Raw genomic sequence first — 18,497 nt, forward strand, 5'->3', positions numbered from 1 at the left:
TGTCAGGTTAGGGGCAGCAAGCCATCAGGTCAGGGGCGGCCAGTGGTGGCTGTCAGGGCAGGGGCCATCAGGTCAGGGGCAGCCAGCCGGGGCTGTCAAGGCAGGGGCTTTCAAGGCAGGTTGGTGGGAGCTGTCAAAGCGGGGACCATCAGGCAGGGAGCATCAGGGTGGAGGTGGCCAGCAGGGCAGGGGCCATCTATTTATTTATTTTGTGGTGGCTTCTGTGCATCCTGCTATAAGGGGTGGCCAGTGTGGGATGTGACAGCCCAGCCAGCTGCTCCAGCACCTTACTGAACCACTTCAGCCTTTGGGAGCACTCGTCAGTGGTTCAAAACATGGCCAAGCAATGGCCACATTCCCTCCCCATAATTTCCCCACACAGCCGGACAGCTGTGTTTCCAAGAACAGTTCCAGATGCATGGGTAGGGAACGCAGCCATTGCTCGGCCGCGTATTTATGACGAGTGGCACTATGGCACCAGTCACCCTGCCTCCTTTGGCTCCAAAGGGCACTATGAGACGCCACTGAAAATGAATGCAAAGCAAAAGCAACCTTTTAGGGTTGCTCCATGAAGAGTGTTTATATTTTTCCCTCCGTGCTTATAGCCGGCCTCCAGATAGAGGTTTGGCATGAATTGGCCTTCTGTTACTTTCTCTGTGTGTGTGACTCATCCTCTCTCTGAGCGAGAGCCCCCTCTCCTTGTTTGAGGCTCATCCTCTCTTTGTGTGACATTCCCCTTCTCCCCCTCTCACTACTGTCTATTTTGGATTTAGTTATTTTGTTTTCATTGTGACTAGTTTTTCTCTTTTTTGACTTGTATGGTTTTTTTATTGTGAAATTTTAATGACTAGTTCGTGATTTTTGGAGCATTTCCAGATTTGAAGATGTCTTCCCTGACTTGAAATGCATCATCGTATTCATTCCATTCCATTTATTTATTTATTCCATCTATTTATATTATTTCATGGCTGCTTCAGTGCATCCTGCCGATCAACTACTGACACACAATCTGGCCCATGCTTGGTAAAAAGGTTGCCCATCCCTGGTCTAAGAATTCAGATGTAAAGTTAGCGTGACCAGTGATCGGTGGAATTTAATCCAAATTAATCCACACAGGTTTGAACTTTCACTCTAAATTAAGTCAAATTCCAGTAGTAAATGACAAAAGCTCAATTACAAAGTCAATTACAAACTTCTTTTGAAATATCAATGTGATTTTGAAGCTTCTGTCAATTTTTGAAATCAGCTTTGGCCAATACAATGAACAAAACATCTGCCAGGAGCAGGCAGTTTGCAAGTCAGCACAGCATTGCATATGTCACAAAAGCTTTGTTCTCATATAGTAATGAACCTTTTAAATTCAGGACCACATTGCAACATAAAATAGGTTGACAACCATGTATGAAACCTATGTGCAATCAGGGGTAGTGAGAGAAGCAGCTTGAGGAATAATTCATGCATCTTACTATGGGGTATGTAAAAAGCCAAGTATCCTAATCTGTCAGTGACCAGGGAGTACCTCTGATGCCCTATGATTTCCAATTGCTGCAGAGTCTCAGCAAACTGGCTCCTCTGGGATAAAGTTTAAAAAACCCAAAACAGTATCCCAGTACCAACAACTCATCATACCCTCTAGCAAACAGCATGCTGTGGAGTTTAAAATGTTATAAAGTGAATATCTGGCATTTTCAAATAGCAGTTCCAACATTTCAATTGTACTGGTGGGAGGCAATTGTTTCCAAAAGGAAGTTATTGAAGTTTAACGTAGCAATGAATTCAAATGCCTTTGCATTGCCTATCACACAGTACAGCCATCTAAATTAACATTACTATCGAACAGATGGAGGGAAAAGCCCAGCTGAAATTTCTGAGAGTGTTGGACTCAACAGCTGGACTGTAGGCTTGCATAACGATCCCTACTCACAGACAGGGCAATCTTAATTGATGAAATGTTTGCTTTATCAGGTATTCTGGCTAATACACACATGTGCTCCTCCATATATGGCCTGTTGAAAGAAAAAGAGAGGCCTACATTTGTACAACACTTTCCATAACCTTCAGATATCACAGACTGCATTACTACCAAAAGAGCATGTTCTGTAATATGGGGAAAAAAAACACATCAACCAATTTGTCCAATAGTAAGATCAACACATTATAAAGTGATTACAACCACTTAACACGATCTTGGGAAGGCGATGGTCCTCCATTCTGGAGACGTGACCCACCCAGCGCAGCTGGATCTTCAGCAGCGTGGACTCGATGCTGTCGACTTCTGCCATCTCGAGTACTTCGACGTTAAGGATGAAAGCGCTCCAATGAATGTTGAGGATGGAGCGGAGACAATGCTGGTGGAAGCGTTCTAGGAGCCGTAGGTGATGCCGGTAGAGGGCCCATGATTCGGAGACGAACAGGAGTGTGGGTATGACAACGGCTCTGTATACGCTTATCTTTGTGAGGTTTTTCAGTTGGTTGTTTTTCCAGACTCTTTTGTGTAGTCTTCCAAAGGCGCTATTTGCCTTGGCAAGTCTGTTGTCTATCTCATTGTCGATCCTTGCATCTGATGAAGATCGTGTTATATGGCGAGCTCTCCACTGGCCACCGTGACAGAGGTGCACCAAAGAAAAGGTACAAGGACTGCCTAAAGAAATCTCTTGGTGCCTGCCACATTGACCACCGCCAGTGGGCTGATATCGCCTCAAACCGTGCATCTTGGCACCTCACAGTTTGGCGGGCAGCAACCTCCTTTGAAGAAGACTGCAGAGCCCACCTCACTGACAAAAGGCAAAGGAGGAAAAACCCAACACCCAACCCCAACCAACCAATTTCCCCCTGCAACCGCTGCAACCGTGTCCGCCTGTCCCGCATCTGACTTGTCAGCCACAAACGAGCCTGCAGCTGACGTGGACATTTACCCCCTCCATAAATCTTCATCCGCGAAGCCAAGCCAAAGAGAAAAGAAAGAGTACCACTTAATCTGTTTCTGTAATGTGGACAATGGAATAAATATCTCCCAGGGTAACTGGAATAGGGAACCTACACAAAAGTAAAAAGGTTAAAAATTCATGTACAAGTCCATAGGCATGTATACAGTGAACAAAACATCTGTCAGGAGTAGGCAACACTGCATTGTATATGTCACAAAAGCATTGTTCTCATAAATGAACCTTTTAAATTCAGGACCACATTGCTCCAGTGTTGCACGATTAAAAGTGCCACCTTGAAGTGCCATTCAGATAATGCCAAACCCATCCTCTTGGAATCAGACAGCCAATGTGGAGTTTTACAAAATGTCCTCTCCAATATTTACTGGTCGTCAAACAACATCAATAACATGGGTAATCTGGATGTTAACACATTGCTATCCATGGGAGCTTGCTGTTTGCAAACTGGCAGACAAATTCTGCACATACAAGAAAGTCTGATGTTGGCCTGAAAGCATTTTCTCAACCTTTGATCATTAATCATGGTGTACAAAATAAATAATTCATGTTTTATGACTTTCAAGAAGGAAATGTAACAGACAATTTATATACTGTTACCTTTCACAGACATAAAAGGTCAATTCATTTATTTTAATGATATTAATTTGAGAGAATCATTTTCATATTACCACCATTCCTTGCAGCAAACATTATGAATGACAGCCATTCAATTAAAACTATGATTTTCTCTATAAACCACAGGGAAACTCCTTACAGACAGCACCGGATTTGAACCTAGGTCACTGGTGTTGTAATAGTGTCACACTAATCGCTAGGCTAGCCGTGCCACCCATTTTCTTATGCAAGACATCCTTGTTCTATGGGATTTGCTGCAGCTCTCTAGTACATTTCAAGATGTAGGTACTTGATGTATCTACCTTGGCAAACTCTGATTCCTGCACAAAACATTGATGGAGTTGTACATTACTTGTGTGGTAGATGATATAATGTAATATCCCTGATTTTCAGTTTTGCACCTGAAAGAGTGCTCAATCAGACCCCAACAGGAGTAGGCAATCCTCCAGGATATAGAAATAAAGACCAATCTCAGGCCACTCCAAACAACCAGAAAAAATGTCATGGGGAGGGAGTGTTGAATAAATAGTACTTTATTAATGTACTTTTCTTTGAAGACTTTATTACTTGAAAAAGTATGGGAACATGGAATCATAGTGTCATACTGGACAGAAAAGGTCATTCAACCCAACTTATCCATACCAACCAAGTTGGCTTTCTGTGCTAGTCCCATTGGCCTGCATTTGGTCCATATCCTTCTAAACCCTTCCCATTCATATATCTATCCAAATGTTTTTTCAATGTCAAAATCATACCTGCTTCTATAGTTCCCCATGGTAGCTCATTCCAAATACAGTCCACCCTCTGAGTGAAATGTTAATCCTCAGTTCCCTCTTCAGTCGCTCCCCTCAAACCCATGCCTTCTAGTTCTAGCTTTGTCCACCTGTGAGCATTCACTTTATCCATGGCCCACATGATTTCATAAAATCTGGTCTGTTAGCTGATAGTGAAGAATCATCTAATTAGGTCGTGAAGAATTTGATCACTTTCTGAATGGCAAAGCAAGGCAGAATACTAAAAGGATAGTATACCATGCCTAGTACAAGTGTCGGATGGACCAGGCTGAGGGAAGAGATCATGTGTAATCCTCCAGTAATATGCCCAACTAGAATCCTGACTTCAGACCTGAGAAATTAGTCTTCAGCTCCTTTCAACTTCTTCAGCTGAATGTACTCTGGTCCTTCCTGCAAGTAACGATCCAATCTGCTGCTACAGGTGGTAGAGTGGCCAAACTTGCTATAAAGTGGTGAGGAAACACCTGATGCTCTTTAAATTCCAGATGTGAGATTATTACAGTAAGGAATGCTGTGGAGATATGTGAGTGTAATTCCTTTTTAAATACGCTGTGCATCTTTTCACTTTCAGTTGTAAATATTCACTCGAGTGGTGAGACTGTTAGGCAAGCCGGCAGCAGAGGTGAAGGATGCATGTTCGATTTCAACATGTGAGAAAAGATTGGAGAGGCACATAGATAGGAGGGGTATTGAGGGCTATGGTCCAGGTTGATGGGAATAAATGGAATAAATAGTTTGATATGGACTAGATGGGCGGTAGGGCTTATTCTATAGTTCTTAATACCTTGGATATGGCAATGAATGAAGTATTCATTATTTTCATTGTGCTCAGTTGAGAGTTTTGATTATCAATCAGTGATGAAGGGATAAACAGTTGCAATATACTTGAAAATAAGTTAAAAGACTTGAGGATGCAATTGACTTGATTTTGAACATTTTGTGTAACTGTGGTGATTTGCCCTTTCACACCCATTCTGCCAGTCAATTAAACTACTGCATATCTTTTACCTCAATAATAGCTTCCTGCCCATAGCCAATTATCTCCTAATCCCCTTGATAAGTAAATTCTGTCAATCTCTGCCTTGAATGTATTCAATGAGTGAACTCCATAATTCTTTGGGTTGTGACTGCCAAAGATTCAACATCTCTGGGTGAAGAAATTTCCTCTCGTTTCTTTCCTGAACAACCATGCCCTTATCTTGAGACTGTAAGTTCTGGTTCTAGACACCCATGGGTGAAATGTCAATTCTGTCTCTACTTTGCTTACCACCTTACAAAACTTCTACATTTAAAATTCTGAACTGATGTTTAACTTCCCTGATCTTTACTTCTTGTGCACTTGTTTTTACATTCCGTTTTATGTTCACAATCTGTTTAATTCTATGGTCTATTTTTTAATGTTTTTGTCAATTTCTTTGTTCTTCACTACTGAAATCTAAATGCTGCCAATCCGCAGATCTGTGACTTCATCGAGAAGTTCCCTAATATAGTTTCCTTTGTTTATATTTAAGATCCATATATTTATTTTCCATTTTATTTAAGAATTCTATCAAGCTACGGTCAGATTTCCCTAACAAATTCTGCATGACAAGATTATTAACTATCTGTTTCTCTATGGAATTTCTTGTGCCTATAAATGATTCAGTCCCTTATTTAACCCTGCAGCATTCATGGAGACAATAAATTCCCACATCTCATTCAAATCTGTGCAAGTCAACTGATGTTAAAAGATATGTATTTAAATAAACAGCGATGTTCCATATGTTCAGTGCACCAAAGCCACATTTAATGTGATGTTACCCATGCCTACCTTCATGTCTTTCAACATGTATTCTAAACTGTCCTTAATTTTGCTGCACTGGGAAAAAAAAATCTTTACCCAAATGTTCAGAGGAAATAATTCCAATGTCAGTATTCAACAAAGGTCATAAATTGGTAGTAGGTTTGCTGTTATAGAAATAATGGATAGCATTCAACAATGATGACTTAATAAGGTTTGCAAGCTACTTATGTTTCCTACATCCCTAAAATACCACCACATAAGAACACAGCAATGGTGTGGGTGCCCATACACACATACCGTGAATACCCCAACCAAAAAATGTGGATGAACTTTGTGGCTAGGCATGATTCAAGTGCCAACTACAAATTTGCCGATGATGCCACAGTTGTTGGCAGAATCACAGACAGCAATGAAGAAGCAAATAGAACTCAGATAGATCAGCTAGTTCACCAAAGATGCATTCATCAGGATGCTCTTTATCGACTAGAGTTTGGCATTTAACACCATCATCCCCTCAAAACTGATCAGAAAATTCTAAGATCTGGGACTCAAACACTCCACTGTGTAATTGAATCAATCCTCACCTCCAGACCACAATCAGTGAGGATTAGTAAAGAACATCTTCTCCACAATCTCCATCAGTACCAGAGCACCACAGGGCTGTGTTCTTAGCCCCCTGCTCTACTCACTTTACACCTATGACTGTGTGACTCGGTATGACAATAAAACCACTGCAAATTTACCAACACTACTATGGTAGTGGGTTGTATATAGAAAGGTGATGAGTCATCATACAGGAGGGAGGTTGAAAACTTGGCTGAATGGTGCACCAAAAACAATGTCACTAAAACCGAGGAGCTGATTGTTAACTTCAGGAAGGGAAAACCAGAGGCACTGGGGGATCAGAGGTGTAATTTAAGTTCTTGGGAGTCACTTTCTTGAAAGATTGTTCCTGGACCCAACTACTAATGGTATCTTGAAGAAAGCACATCAGTGCTTTCTCAGGAGTTGTGGAGGTTTGATATAACACTAGAAACACTGGTAAAATTCCATAGATGTGTAATGGAAAGTATGCTGATCGGTTGCATCGTGGTCTGGTAATAGGGACACCAATAACCTTGAGCATAAAGCCCTCTAAAAGGTAATAGCACAGCACAGGACATCACAGACAAAACCCTCCCCACTATCGAGAACATCTATAGGAAATGCTGCCATCAGAGAGCAGCAGCAATCATCAAAGACCCACACTACACAGCACATGCTCTGTTCTCGCTGCTGCCATCAGGAAAGAGGTATAGGTGCCACAAGACTTGCACCACAAAGTTCAGGAACAGCTGCTACCCCTCCATCATCAGACTCTTCACAAGAAACTCAATCAGGGACCCGTTTAAGGAGTCTTACTTATGCACTTTATTATTTTTTAAATTCTCTCTATAATGCATAGTCTGTTTACATTTGTTATCTGCTTTACAGTTCTTTATTTGTTTACAAGTAAACATTGTGTACAGTTTTTTTTTACACTACCAATAAGTAGTAATTCTGCCTCCCCCGCAGAAATAAGAATCTCGGGGTAGTACGTGATGTGATATATGTACTCTGACAATAAATTTGACATCTGAAATCTATTTGAGTGGTGTCACAACAACCACCTTGCACTCAACATCAGCAAAGCCAAGCAACTGATTGAGGATTTCAGGAGGGTAAAATCATGAGAACCAATCTTCAATGAGGGGCAGGCAATGGAAAGGGTAAAGAACTTCAATTTCCTGGGTGTCAAAATCTCTGAAGATCTATCGGAGCCTCCATGTCGATCCAATCATGAAGAAAGCTCACCAGTGACTATACTTCCTGAGGAGTTTGAGGAGATTTGTTATGTCACCAAAGACTTTTGCAAATTTGGGCAGGTGTACCATGGAGAGCATTCTGACTGGATGCATCACTATCTGGTATGGAGTTGCCAATGCACGGGACAGGAATAAAACTCCAGAGAGTTGCGAACTCAGCCAGTGACATCACGGACACCAGTCTTCACTTCATCGAGGACATCCACAAGAGGTGGTATTTTAAGAAAACAGCCTCTGTCCTCAAGAACCCCCCCACCATGCCCTCTTCTCACTGTTACCATCAGGAAGGAGGTACAGATCCCTAAAGATGAACACCAGTGGCACAAGGACAGTTTCTTCCCCACTGCCATCAGTGGATAATTAACCGCAGATATTACCTCACCTTCTCCTGTTTTTGCACTAATTTATTTATTTTTAAATGCAACTTTTGCACTGTAATAATGACACAAAACAATGAACTTTGTGACATGTTCAGGACAATAAATTCTGATTCTAATTCTGATCTCTGTTTGGTTCATAACACCATTCTCCACTCCACTCCAATCCAATCCAAAGAAGATATACCAAGAGCAAAAGCACCTTAATCAAACGACATCTGAATGGTCAATGAATCTCAGATACTACCTCACTTTTTCTCCTCTATTTATTTTTTTTAATAGTGTATCTATTGGAAATGTAACTTTCAGCAATTTTTTTGCCCCTGTAATGCACAATAATGCTACTGAAAAACAACAAATTTTGTGACACATGTTCATGATAATAAATTCTGATTCAACCATGCAAGTAAATCATTCATGTTGAAAGAAAATTGTAAAGCAGAAAATGTATGATTCTTTTCAGAAGTACAGATCAATATCTCAGTCAACAGCAGAAATACTACCAACTACCTTCATTATTATACATGGGCCTGAAGGATACCTCAAGTGTTAGGTTATTATCGTCAACATAACAAAAGGTGTCAAATTCAGAACAAAAGCAACAAAAATTAGATCTACACCATTATTACCTGAGAATACATGAATGGTAAAATGGGATAATCATGGTTAATGCAGAGGTTAGCACAAACTGTTACAGCACCAGCTGTTTGTAAGGAGTTCATATGTTCTCCCCGTGTCTATGTGGGTTTCTTCCCAGGTTCTGGTTTCCTCCCACCATTCAAAATGTACCAGGGGTTGCAGGTCAATTGGGTGTAATTGGGTGGCACGGGCTCATGGGACAAAGGGGCCTGTTACCGTGCTGGATGCCTAAAAGTAACTTGGCAATCATTTGATAATCATCATGTGACAGCCAAAGAGACCATCATGAAGGCATCCATTATTACACTTCTGTGAATTGTAAATCACATCAAGTTATTATCACTTTTTAAGGGCCCTGAACACTATCAACTATTAGTGAGTTCAAAATACAGTCTATAGAACCATAGCAAAATAAAGCAGCGAACCAGGCCTTCTGGCCCTTACAGTCCATGGGAAACTATCATTCTCTCTAGTCTCGCTAGAGACATCTGCATCCGACCATAGCACTCCAATCCATGTACCTGTCCAAATTCTTTAAAATTAAAACTGAGCCCACATTCACCTCTTCAGCTGGCAGCTCGTTCCACATTCCCTCTCTGTGCGAAGAAGTTCCCCCTAATGTTCACTCTAAATTTTCACCATTAACCTACGTATTTCACCTACCCCCTCATAATTTTAAATAGCTCTATAAAATCTCCCCTCATTCTTTTATGCTTCAGGAATAAAGTCCCACTTGTTTAACAACATCATAGTAACTCTTCTCTGCACTCTTGCAATCTTAATATCTTTCTTACAGTTAGATAACCAAAACTGCACACAATACTCCAAATCTGACCTCTCCATTGTCTCGTACAACTTTACCATGGCATCCCAACTCCTATACTCAATACTTTGATTTATGAAGGCTACTATGCCCAAAGCTCTCTTTACAACCCTCTCTATCTGTGACTCACAATTAATAATTCATATCATCTCACAATTTAAGAAGCTGAAAAAGCACAGTTAGTACAACAGCCTCACACCTTAAAATAACTGGGTTTTGTCCATTACATGAGCAGAAACATCCCTTTTAAGAACACAGAATATTGGAAAATTGGATCAGGAGTAGGTCACCTAGTACTTCAACTTTTCTCAATCATTCAAGACGATCATGGCTGATCTGCAACAAGACACATAGTTCCCTAATCTTTCAAAAATACCACCAATTATGTAGCTATTTCTGAAACATGAACTGGATATAAACACCTAGAAGATCAGAATATATAATTTAATTAACAAGGAGAAGAATGTTGGGTTGTTATGCTGTCTTCATACTTTTCCTTTCTCAGAAATATACAGATACTTCCTCTTTAAGTTCAAATTTTAGTGTCACATGTGCCAAGGGACAGTGAGAAAAAGCCCAGATAGATACACCATACCAAGTCCAATAGTAAAGCACAGTACAGAAGTGGAGCGTTATTGCGAGAAATCATTTAGAAGAGAGAAAAGGCAACACAATAATTAATTGCAAGCATACTTTGTATCTTAAATGCAGCATGACAGCATTTAAGTTAATGTCATGTATATATTAATCACGACAAGTACTAAACAGTTTACTGATGGTTTTGGGGGAAAAAATTTACAGATCTATATTTTTGTGTTTTGCTCTGTTCATCATTGAATGAATCAGTGACTCATAAGGAAAAATGAAGCAAGACAAAGAAGACAACTCTGAATGAAAACAAGGACAGCGACACTGAATGAAGACAAGGAAGATGACCAAATGAAGTAAGGCAAAGAAGTTAAATGAATGAAGCCAAGGAAGACGACTCTGAAAGAAGTAAGGCAAGTAATCCTATTTAGATTGCAACAGGGAGTATCAGCACCATGAGTCAGTTTCTAGTTTATGTTTATATTAAAAAGTGATTCATGTCACAACATTCTCTGTGGAGAAACGGAAAACATAAGACTACCACCTGGCTTTTTTAAGCTTCCATATGAAAATGATGAGATTCAGGGAATTTCACAGTTGTCATAAGTAGACAAGCTTACCATCTCATCTACCCACATCCTCGCTTCCGGATTCTGGAGTCAAATATGACCAACAGATATTGGAATGGGTGTGTATGAATTGTAACCTGGTTCCCAAGGTTAAAAGGTCTGAGGGGTCACTCATGGATAATATTCAAATACTGAGGTCACAGCTGGTGTATTCAGAGTCGTCTTCCTTGGCTTCATTCATTTAACTTCTTTGCCTTACTTCATTTGGTCATCTTCCTTGTCTTCATTCAGTGTCGCTGTCCTTGTTTTCATTCAGAGTTGTCTTCTTTGTCTTGCTTCATTTTTCCTTATGAGTCACTGATTCATTCAATGATGAACAGAGCAAAACACAAAAATATAGATCTGTAAATTTTTTTCCCCAAAACCATCAATAAACTGTTTAGTACTTGTCGTGATAGGGATTGTTGATGTAGTCTATCGGAATATTTACAGGATATTTGTAACTGATGCACAAAAAAAAGTTAGTTGTGGTAATTTTAACAGGATCAGACAATGCAGCACTGCTCTTCCATTGTATCATCTTGTCTCTCTTCCCCCCTCTAGGGTAGACAAGCAAAATAGAATTCTCATTCTCAGAAATTGCCTATAACCTCCCATCCCAATCTTTCAGCCTACTTAGAGCTGGTTACATGTGAGTAGTTAAGCATACTTCCAATAATATCTGTGATTTGACAGCAGAATTGAAAAGCATTTGCTGTGAACATGTGGGTAACCGTTTAGGTACCAGTAGAATTATCAACAGTCCTCACTGTACTTTAGGATTAGGAGATGTTGTTGAGATAATTAATTCCTACAGTTTATATACAGCAATTCTATTGGAGGCCAGTCAGTCTTTGGCAGGAATAAAATCCACTTAAAATGCTGCAATTTATAATGTTTATCTGTCTGTTTCCTCTCACTTCCTAGCCATTTACATTGAGAAATGGGCCAACAATCTGGTGCAAATGAGCCCCAGCCTCTTCATGACGTCTGTACTTTCCACCAATCTTACAGGATTCCAAGGAAACATATAATCCTTGCTGGAATGTCCCTTGATGTTTGCAGCTTGATGTGTAGCATTGAGTTTATTTCTGTGTGACCAAAAAAAAAACTTGCATGGATCACACAGATGAAGGACTGGTTAACCAATTTGCTTACTGATTTTGTGAAGTGGTAACACAATGCTACTGCCTACCTGAATAGGTACATTCCATATCCAAGACCACTTGACCAAATCAACACAAGAAAGCACCTCTGCTTCCACAGAAGTTCAAGTGTTATCGTCTCATTTAGCCATTCAGCACAATTTTCACCTGAAATGCATTTACAGCACCATGACATTTCTTCATTTATTGAAAAGATGGACTTTAATACTACCAGTATTTCATTTACCTATTCTCCTTTCCTCATGCATTCTTCGACTGCCATCTAGTACAGTCTCCCATGACTGAGCATTTAGAATCTATCCAGTTTTAAAAATACAAAGAAAAAATAATTGAAATGAATGAACTCCTCATATTCCACCCACACTAAAAGAAATCATTAACCTGGTATTTAAATGATGCTTGAATTGTATAAGAATCCAAACAGTTGGGAAATAATATTAGGAGTTCTACTTGGACTTTAGTACGGTCTCTGACAAGGTCCTGCATTGGAACTTGCTCAGTATTCAGGATGAGGTTGTAAGTTGTGATAGACATTGGCTTTACAGGGGAAACAAAAACACACCCACACTATGTTTACAATTAACTGAAAACTGATCAACCAAAATTTCGAATATCTAAAAGTTTTTTCGGGTGAGACAAATTGAAAAAAACTTGAAAGAAAATTTACCCAGCATGCTACAGGAAATCAGTTTTAGAAAGGAGACATTTGTCCACAGGTTACACATTGAAGAAAAAGATAGCATTGATTATTTATTTATCAATTGTCTTTTTTTTTGCTCTGAGTTATTGCAACTTTGTGATGAATTGCACTGTGGCATTTTCAGAATTTGAAATGAATACTGCACTCTCTCCCCACTCACCCACTTGAGCCACGCTGCCACTCTCTCCCCACTCATCCACTTGAGCCATTTTGCCACTCTCTCCCTGGTCTCCTGCCTGAGCCGTGCTCTCTCCCACTCGCCTGCACGAGTCATTCCCTCGGTAAAATACCTTTTCAGCAGGGTCGCTGAAATTCAGCTGGAGGGCAATTCCTGTGCAATCTCCTACCACTTGTAGGGGAGGTGAGACCTCGGGCTCCCGGGCAGGATTGGCGACAGTGGTGGGGAGGTGTCGTGCTTCAGCGACAGCTACTGGGCTTCTTTAGAGAAAATTCCTGAATATCCGAAAAAAAAACACAACCAAGATAGGTCAGGTCCCAAGCATTTCAGATAATCAGAAACATACTATATATATATATCAATGTATATTTTCTCTTCTTCTCTCTCTTTGGCTTGGCTTCGCGGACGAAGATTTATGGAGGGGTAATGTCCACGTCAGCTGCAGGCTCATTTGTAGCTGACAAGTCCAATGCGGGACAGGCAGACATATATATTATATTCAGAAATACAGAGGATACACTGCAAGGATGCCACAGAAAGGATGGCCAGATTATAGTTTGCCAATAAATATTTAGAAGAGCCTGCAAAATTCTCAGAAAATGTCTATGGACAGATGAGACCAAGATTAACCTGTATCAGAACAATGGTAAGTTCAAAGTGTGGAGACCTAAAGGAACTGCCCAAGATCCAAAGTGTACTGCCTTTGACATGGTTTGCATCTTGTAGTGTAGCATCTTTATTTCTGTTCATGAAGTCTTCTGCAAACAGTAGTGATTGACACAATTATATTTGCTTATCATCTGTCAGACATAGGCTTGGGGATTTTTCTTCATTATGAAAAGAATTCTTCTGACATCATCAGGGAAGGTTTTCCTTGACCAACCAGACCTTTTGCAATTATTGAGCTCACCAGTAAGTTCTTTCTCTTTAATGATATACAAACAGTTGATTTTGGTAATCTTAAGGTTTAGGCAATACTCTTACTGGTTTATTCTTGTTTTTCAGCCTCATAATATCCCCTTTGACTTTCATTGATACAACTCTGGTCCTCAGGTTGAAAAATGGCAACAGACTACAAAAGTAATCATAACCTTAGAAGCAAACTTAGCTCTCTTATACCTTCACCAAAGCACCAATTGAACGTACCTGAGTACTCACAAACACCTGTGAAGCCAAATGTCCCAAACACTCTGGTGCCCTAAAATGGGGGAGCTATGTATAAAAAGTACTCTAATTTCTACATGGTCAAACCAAAATGCATATAAATAATCTTGAATAAATTGGGTGAGAGGTGAAATATTTAAGGGTAAACATTAGGTGGAATTTCATTCAGAAGGTGGTGAAAAGGTGTGGAAGAAGCTGCCCTCAGACATGGTGAATGCGGGTTCAATTGCAGCATTTAAGAGATATTTGGATAGGTGCATGGATGGGAGGGGTATGGTGGGCTTTTGTCCAGGTGCAGATCGATGGAAAAATAGCTCGGCAAAGACTAGATGGTCTGGAAGATCTGTTTATGTGCTCTTGTGCTCTCTGGTTTCATGAAACACAAAAAGAATAACTTAGTATGAAGGTAAAGAAAGGTGTACATTCAAATGATGTCTGTATGACCACAGAATGTCTGTCAACAATACTAGAGGGAATACTGAGGAGCAAATAAGTAGGGAGATTTTGGAATGGTGAAAAAAATAGCAGGGTTGTTGTTATGGAAGACTTCAATTTCCCAAATATCAACTGGCACCTCCTCACTGCAAGAGGGATAGATATGATAGAATTTGTCAGGTGTATCCAAGAAGGATTCCTGACACAGTATGTGGACAAGCAAATGAGAGGAGTGATGATACTAAATCTAGTACTGGGTAATGAACCTGGTCAGGTGACAGACCATTCAGAGGGGGAGCATTTCAGTGAAAGTGACCACAATCCCAACCTTTAGTGCAGCTATGGTCAAGGATAAGGACAGTCCAAAAGCAAAGTGTTTAATTGGGGAATAGCCAATTACAATGGAATGAGATAGGAACCAGGGAGCATAAATTGGGAATAGATGTACTCGGCAGGGGGGGGGGGGGGGGGGAATTACAGAAGTAATGTGGAGTATTTTTAGGGACCACTAGTGCACGATTCTAGATAGGTTTGTTCCACGGAGACAGGGAACAAATGGTAGGATAAGGGAATTGTGGATGATGAAATAGTTGAGACAGCTAGTTGAAAGGAAGAAGGAAGCATACAGGGAGGTTTAGGAGAATTTTTAAAAATTTAAATTTAGACATCCAGCCATTTTGGCCAATGAGTCATGCTGCCCAATTTACATCGAATTAACCTACACCACTGGTTCATTTTGAACAGTGAAATGAAACTGGAGCCCCCAGGAAGAACAACCAAACTCTTTACAGACAATGCAGGATTCAAACCTCGGATTCATTAAGAAAGTTAATAAATTACAAAGGAGAGCTAGAAGGGGGCAAGAGAAGGTCTTGGCAAGTATGATTAAGGAAAATGAAATGGTGTTCTTTGCATACATGAAGAGCAGAAGGATGGCAAGAGTGAAGTTTTTTGAGGAAATAACAACATAAATTGATGAAGGTATGTCGATAGATGTGTATTTGGATTTTAGTAAACCATTTGACAAGGTGCCCCATGGTAAACTCATTCAAAAAGTTATAAAATCTATGAAACTTTGGCTCTGTAGATTCAAGAATTGGCTTGCCTGCAGGATGCAGAGGATAGAAGTAGATGGAATGTATTCTGCCTGGAGATCAGTGACTAGTGGAGTTCAACAGGAATCTGTTCTGGGACCCCTGCTCTTTGTGATTTGTATGAATGTAGAAGTAAGAGGGATGTGTCAGTAAGTTTGCAGATGATGCTCAGGTTAGAGGTTTTGTGGATAGTGTTGAAAGTTGTTGTAGGTTATACCAAGATATAGAAAGGATGCAGAGTTGGGTGGAAAAGTGGCAGATGAAGTTCAATTCGGTTAAGTGTGAAGTGATGCTTTTGGAAGGTCAAACTTGAAGGCTGAGTACATGGTTACGTTAACAGCAAAGAAGAGCAGAGGGACCTTGGGGTTCAAATCCACAGCTCTCAAGAATGCTGCATAGATTGATAGGTCAGGGGATTGAGTTCAGGACAGGTGATGTAATTTTGGGGCAGTTCTGGTTGAACCATACTTGGATTATTGTGTTCAGTTCAGTTTTCCTTATTACAGGAAAGATGTGGAATCCATTGAGAGGGTACAGAGGAGATTTCCTAGGATGATGCCTGGATTGGAAAAGATTAGGAGAGCTATAACTTTTCTCTTTGGAGTGAAGAAGTATGAGAGGTGACTTATTAGATGTCTATAAGATTTCTTTTCTTTGGCTTGGCTTCGCGGACGAAGATTTATGGAGGGGGTAAAAAGTCCACGTCAGCTGCAGGCTCGTTTGTGGCTGACCAGTCCGATGCGGGACAGGCAGACACGATTGCAGCGGTTGCAAGGGAAAATTGGTTGGTTGGGGTTGGGTGTTGGGTTTTTCCTCCTTTGCCTTTTGTCAGTGAGGTGGGCTCTGCGGTCTTCTTCAAAGGAGGCTGCTGCCCGCCAAACTGTGAGGCGCCAAGATGCACGGTTTGAGGCGTTATCAGCCCACTGGCGGTGGTCAATGTGGCAGGCACCAAGAGATTTCTTTAGGCAGTCCTTGTACCTTTTCTTTGGTGCACCTCTGTCACAGTGGCCAGTGGAGAGCTCGCCATATAATACGATCTTGGGAAGGCGATGGTCCTCCATTCTGGAGACGTGACCCATCCAGCGCAGCTGGATCTTCAGCAGCGTGGACTCGATGCTGTCGACCTCTGCCATCTCGAGTACCTCGACGTTAGGGGTGTGAGCGCTCCAATGGATGTTGAGGATGGAGCGGAGACAACGCTGGTGGAAGCGTTCTAGGAGCCGTAGGTGGTGCCGGTAGAGGACCCATGATTCGGAGCCGAACAGGAGTGTGGGTATGACAACGGCTCTGTATACGCTTATCTTTGTGAGGTTTTTCAGTTGGTTGTTTTTCCAGACTCTTTTGTGTAGTCTTCCAAAGGCGCTATTTGCCTTGGCGAGTCTGTTGTCTATCTCATTGTCGATCCTTGCATCTGATGAAATATAGGGTGGAGAGCCAGTGACTTTTTCCTGGGATGAGAGTAGTAAACACCAGAGGACATCTGTACAAGGTGAGGGGAGGAAAGTTTAGGGGAATCATCAGGGGTAAGCTTTTTTTTAACACCAAGAATAATGGATGCTTGGAATGCATTGCTGGTGTGTTGGTGGAGGCTGGTACAATAAGGATATTAAAAAGACATGCACATGGATAGAAGAAAAATAGAGGGCAATAGTTTAAGGAGCTTTCTAATGGTCAGCACAACATTGTGGGCCAAATGGCTTGTACTGTGCTGTAATGTTCTATGTTCCAGGAAATCTAGCAACCAATTTGTATACAAGATCCCATAAATTTACATCTTGAATAAAGGAATCTTGAATCATGAAATACTAATGATATTTGAATATTACTGATTCTTGCATTTTGCAGAGATAGAATTTTTTTATAATATATTTAGTTCAAATGAAAAAATTACAGAATTGTAAAAATGTGAATAATTAATATTTAAATTGTTTATTGATGTGAAATAAAGTTTGTACCTACATCTCCTTCTCTACCTAGGAATGGCAGCCAACACCCTGAAAGACCCTTTACATCCAGACACGCTCTCTCCTCCCATTGGGGAGAAGGCTCAAGCGCATGAAAACATGCAGTAACATATCTTGAAGAAGGGCTCAAGCACAAAACGTTGGTTATATATCTTTACTTCCTATGGACGCTGCGGGACCTGCAGAGTTCCTCCAGCGTTTTTATGTTTTTATTACAATATGAGTATATGCAGACTTTTGTGTTTCATTAACATGCTTAAAGATTGCTTCTTTCCTGCAGTCATCAAGCTCCTGAATGAACCCCAGAACATTGCTATCATGCTTCCCTTGCTTAGTTCTGATTTTTGTTTTTCATTGTAACTCTATATTTTTGTAAATTGTGCTCATTGCACAGGTTAATGAACCTGATAGACTGCTTTACAGAAGAACCCTTCTCACTGTATGAGGCCTCATGTGACAAGTAAACTTAAACATAACATAAAACTTCAACTTGATGCTCTTTAGTCTCCATGTTTGAGTGACTTCCCCATCCATAGATTATGGCATACTATTCTCAAAGTGCTGTAGATCTGAATCTATTATTGGGAATAGATGATGTCCAGAAAATTTATCAGAAGTCTAGAATAAGATGAAAATCTGAAGGTTACAGCTGTTTTATTGGATGTTCAACGTTGTACAAGTCAGCCAGGGTCAGTCAATAAGTCACTCAGCAAATAGTGGCAGGCTGGTAACCCAGCAAGTAACAAATGAACTTGACCAGATGTTTCCTTTCTTTTTATT

General features: G+C 40.5%; 1 long non-coding RNA gene across 5 annotated transcripts; it reads left to right on the forward strand.

Annotated features, from left to right (window-relative positions):
* The first annotated feature begins 1,383 nt into the window (after positions 1 to 1,383).
* LOC138760116 (uncharacterized) lies at positions 1,384 to 18,216 on the forward strand. Of its 5 annotated transcripts, XR_011355430.1 has the most exons (8): positions 1,384 to 1,472; positions 10,667 to 10,821; positions 11,581 to 11,668; positions 13,472 to 13,706; positions 13,868 to 13,972; positions 14,066 to 14,140; positions 15,404 to 15,640; positions 17,731 to 18,216. It is a non-coding gene; the product is annotated as an uncharacterized lncRNA (long non-coding RNA). The 5 variants fall into 5 exon arrangements; XR_011355429.1 differs by lacking the exon at positions 13,472 to 13,706; XR_011355432.1 differs by lacking the exons at positions 13,472 to 13,706; positions 15,404 to 15,640.
* Positions 18,217 to 18,497: the final 281 nt, after the last annotated feature.

Source organism: Narcine bancroftii, chromosome 4, assembly GCF_036971445.1.
Source record: "Narcine bancroftii isolate sNarBan1 chromosome 4, sNarBan1.hap1, whole genome shotgun sequence".
Taxonomy (NCBI): Eukaryota; Metazoa; Chordata; class Chondrichthyes; order Torpediniformes; family Narcinidae; genus Narcine; species Narcine bancroftii.